This window comes from Aulonocara stuartgranti (genome assembly GCF_965226115.1).
Source record: "Aulonocara stuartgranti genome assembly, chromosome: 2".
NCBI classification, from domain to species: Eukaryota; Metazoa; Chordata; class Actinopteri; order Cichliformes; family Cichlidae; genus Aulonocara; species Aulonocara stuartgranti.
Window position 1 is genome coordinate 18,675,649 of NC_138940.1, and position 5,026 is coordinate 18,680,674.

General features: G+C 37.6%; 1 long non-coding RNA gene across 3 annotated transcripts; it reads right to left on the bottom strand.

The window, feature by feature from the left end:
- Nucleotides 1-228: 228 nt before the first annotated feature.
- LOC309716728 lies at nucleotides 229-3,316 on the bottom strand. 3 transcript variants are annotated; one of them, XR_014279505.1, is made up of 5 exons: nucleotides 3,279-3,316; nucleotides 2,542-3,157; nucleotides 2,031-2,183; nucleotides 1,574-1,664; nucleotides 229-979 (listed from the first exon to the last, which is right to left on the bottom strand). It is a non-coding gene; the product is annotated as an uncharacterized lncRNA (long non-coding RNA). The 3 variants fall into 3 exon arrangements; XR_014279506.1 differs by having other exon boundaries at nucleotides 2,542-2,605; nucleotides 3,026-3,309; XR_014279507.1 differs by having other exon boundaries at nucleotides 2,542-3,309.
- Between the last annotated feature and the right edge of the window lie 1,710 nt (nucleotides 3,317-5,026).

Consider the following 5,026-nt stretch of genomic DNA (forward strand, 5'->3'; position numbering starts at 1 on the left):
CAATCACAGCAAAGAAATTAGACTGTTTCTTTTGAAAAATGTTGGGAAAGAACAATACAAAACATTCTATTTAAGGCCTCTGACATCAAGATTCAGTTAAACAACAATTATAACTAAACAATTTGAGGTAGTGTTAGTTTCCATTAACATTAAATTAGGTTACTGAATTGGCAAACACCTTCCTATTAACACCTCCCATTTTACCCCAATAACTAAAGAAATTAGCACTTGCAGGTCAAAACCTTTATTCAAGAGATGCAAAAATAACATTGATACAGTGACTGTCAAAAATTACAGCACTGATCATACTGTGACATCTTGGTTCAAAACAGCACACTTAGAAATATTCAACGTTCTTTACTTCAACTGAATGAAACTGAAAATACCATTTCACACGACCCATATGGGATATTTAGACTGTATAACTGTTCACGCTACATCTCTTCACTAGTAAAAGAAAGAAAAAATACAAAGAGAAATTAAAAAATGCTGCCAAACAGACAAACAGAACTTGTACAGAGCAAAAGGAAAAACAAACAACAACAAAAAACGGCTCGTCCTCATGGCAGTTGCAGAGTATATAAAAATGAACCCTGCGATCCGTTCCTGGAATTGAGCTTCAAAAATGCAGCAGAACAAGTGTGAGATTTAAATGTCCTCTCACCTAGAGCTGGTCACCTCACATGCATAACAGTGAGCTTCGTTGCAGGAGCAGTTTTGTCTTAGTTGTGAGCTTTTCTTGAGAGCTGAGTTGCATCCAACTCCATTACCACCCATTGAATCACCTCAAAAGTGTAGCAGAGTTGTGATGGGTAACTCATGTTGAAGGAATAAAAAAGGTCCAAACAGCATGGCTACTGCAAAGGTCACGTTATCCAGATCTTGAAGAACAACATCAGAAAAGTCATTGCCTGGCGCATCTCTGGAGACAGATGTTCATTGTGGTTTTCTCAATCTGTGCAGTGGCCTCAGTCAAGTCCTGGTTAAACACAAAACATTTCTTTAAGATTCCTTTTTAAACTCATCTCTTTTGAATCTACCAGTTCTAATGTTAGAGTAATTTAAACCAATGCAAGCAACATAGTAAATAGCTATAGCCAAAGAGTGGCCTGCCATGCTGCCATTCATGGTCTAACAGAGTTTCTAAGAGAGGGTGAAAAACATAATAATTTCAAATGCTTTACATTAGTTTTTGTTAGAAAGACACCGGCCCATCAGAAATCCAGGTTATGTCACTCAGAAGATGTTAGAATTTAGACTTTCAGCCCCACAATTTGGTTAGCTGTTGGTCAGTTGGTCATTTTTTCAAACAAAAGCTAATATAAATATTGGTGGGATTTTCCTTTGTTCATTAGAATGACAAATTTAAAGTTTTTTCACACTGATGTGACCCCTAATACAGGGGTGGGGGTGAGGCCTCAAGGGCCGGCGGCCGAGTTCACTACCAGGCCTCATGTGAACTTCAAATTATTAAAGAGGACTACTGGTCCTAACCAGTCCAATGAGGATCAAGTGGATAACTAAATGCATTTTTAAATGTTGCAAAGCCACAATCTACTCATAAAACACTCACCATGAACTCCTGCACCAAGATGTTGCAATTGTCTTTCACACAGATGCGGAGCACTTTGATGAGGGACTCCGAGCATTAATGTCATCCTTGACTATTATAACAAAGAAAACAGAGATTTGTGAACTTTTCAGTAGCACAGAAGAAAATGATCCCAGACAAAAACTCTTGACTTTTTAAACCAGTCAACATGCAACACCAGCATCTACAAAGCAATATCAAAAGTTCCTGTTTGACATCAACTTTATGGATATATAGTTTCCAGAACATTTATTTTTAAAAAAAGATAATTTTTTCTCAGTGGGCCAGTAAATGCATGACGAAAATTATGGCATCCTTTTAGTGGAATCATTACTCACAGGTAATAGTTGACTGTTTCAATGGATGTAGCATAAAAATCTTTTACTGACCTAATGCAATACATATACACTTTGTAGTTAAAGAATTTTAAAGTTCTTACTGTCATTATGGCAGCTACATCCTTTAGCTTTGTGCCCTGTTCCCCCGATCACTTTGCAAACACTTTCAGCAGACTGTCAGAGAAAAACTCAGCTCCGTCAGAAACCTTGACTGTAAAGGCATGGTTGGGATGCACTGGAATGCTGCATTTTATCTGAAATGACATAAAATTATTTTGAAATAACAGCAGGCACTGTGCTTGGTTAATCAGTAATGTTTTGTTGAATAAAAACTGTGTTTCCAGATCTTATGGGATTAAAAAAAATCCAAAGATGTTTGTTTCTGATTTGCAACCCAACAACCCACAAGTTACAACCTCATTTCAGTTCAAGTGTGCATTAATGCGAGTCCAGTAATCACCTTTCTGGCAATACATACAGGTATAAGTTAAACCTATGGCAGATTTTGGATCTCTCAGTTGTATTAATAGGGTGAGTATGCATGCACCTAATAATTATAAAAAACCTATTATAATTAAGTTACAGAAACGAAAATAGAATATACTTTCTTACCATAACACCTTGAACCCACAATCCATCAGCTGACTCCTGGTGAAATGCAGAATAGAGGTCATCTCTCAATGTGCAGCAAAAAAAACAAAAACAAAAACAAAAGGACAGCAGGTGAGGGCAGGAGGGGTAGGGATGTAAGCTAGCATAATGCCGCTGATGATATTAGCTAAAGCTGTTCAATGTCCAAAATCTCACTAACACCACGGTGCAGTAAATACACAATGTAACTGAAGAGTCAGTTGACAAATCTATTCACACAGAAAACCAAATTATGTTATGAGTGCCTCGTAATTAGGTTTAATGTGATATTACGGCTCTTGTGCCAAAGACAAATTCAAATGAAAAAGCGCCAATTCTTTGACAACAGATAAAACAGCAAATAAGCTAACGGCTCTTTTTTAGCATGTTACATGGCGACACTCTAGACGTTTAACTACATTTGGCTGAAATATGGTAAAAATGAATTCAAAAAATCAAGACATACCAAAAACGTAGAGTTGGCTGCTCGACTTGACTGAGATGGATGCCTTTTTTAAACCACGATCCAAAGCCCGCGAGATGAAATCACGCGTGGTTTCACGAGATTTAACGTTGCTATCTTATTGACTTACTTCACCTGAACATGATATGAACAATTTAATACACCCTTTCTGCATATCATGTAGTTTTTACACTATATAGTTACATTTAACTTTAAAACATGAGGCAATTGTGTTAAATGCATGCAAGATGCTTACATAAATCCAAGAGATGGCCAGTCCCTTTTTTTCAGTGCAGACTGTACAGCTTGCTGTACAGACATTTCAAAAATGAAGAAGCCTCATTGATGAGAGGTGAAATAGTTGATTGAGATCGACAGTATTTAACACCTACTGGGGTCAAGGATGTGGTCCACTATAAATAATGTGTCATTAAGGGTATATATATATATATATATATATATATATATATATATATATATATATATATATATATATATATATATATATATATATATATATATATATATATATATATATATATATATATATATATATATATATATATATATATATATATATATATAGTGGCACGGTGGATAGCACTGTTGCCGCACAGCAAGAAGGTCCTGAGTTCAATTCCAACACCAGGCCAGGGTCTTTCTGTGTGGAGTTTGCATGTTCTCCCCGTGTTTGCGTGGGTTCCCTCCGGGTACTCCGGCTTCCTCCCACCGTCCAAAGACATGCAGCTTGTGGGGATAGGTTAATTGGAAAATCCAAATTGTCACTAGGTGCGAATGAATGTGAGTGCGAATGGTTGTCTGTCCCTGTGTGTTGGCCCTGCGACAGACTGGCGACCTGTCCAGGGTGTACCCTGCCTCTCGCCCCATGACAGCTGGGATAGCCCCCCGCGACCCTGAAAAGGATAAGTGGAAGCGAATGGATGGATGGAGATATAGATATATATATATATAGCATCTAAATGTATGCATGCTTGTGTGAGACCATACCTTATATAGAAAAAGAACCAAACAAGAGAGACATTTCTCTGTTTTGCAGTCTGTGAAAATGACAGATGGTTTTGTGTATTTGAATGCAATGTTAGTATTGATTAGTACACTGGATGTCACACTATCCTAATGAGAGTATCAAGCCAATTGATGCCATAGAAGCACGTGCAACAGTTCACAGAAACCTTTTGAAAATCTATTTATCAAGTTTTTCATGACAAAATTGACCTCTTCCTATTTATATAGGGACGTAAATACCTGTGTGTGTGGTGGATTAACAGAACATGTCATTGCTCAAGGAATATAATATTAAATGATACAATAAAACAATTCATGGACAACTCGGGACAAGAAAAGATAAGTTGTTGGTAGATTTGAGGAAACAACTGTTTTCTTTATTTTTACTAAAAGCTGTGAAATCTAGCCATCCTTACTGCAGGCAAAGCTATCTTACTGCCTACAAAAATCACACAGACTTTACATCCATGCTCATATATGGTGAATATGTGAAGAAATATATGCTGAAGGCTACTGAAGCCGTCTGGCCCAACAAGTGGTGGGGTTATCAACATTAGCCTCAGAAGAAACTGTGGCAGATAGGATTTCAGATCTCGTTGGAGATTTGGACAGCCAAATGAGTCACTGCCAGCTGCAGTTGATGAGAGAACACAGATGTTGCTCAATTTGTCCTATTGATATGTGGTTTGACTATTTTTAACACTCTTGGATAACATTGAGAGTGGTTGTCCGAACTGTTAATTTCGGCAGAGGTACCTGAAAGACTCTCAGACAACAAGAAAACATTTTTGTGGCCTGATGAAACAAAGGTTGAACTCTTTGGCTTGAATGGCAAGCATCATGTGTGGAGGAAACCAGGCACCATTCATAGCCTGGTGAATACTCTCCCTACAGGGAAGCATAGAGGTGGCGGCATCATGCTGTGGAGATGTGGAAGCAGGAATCTTGAGATTAATCAAGGTCGAGTGACAGATAAAT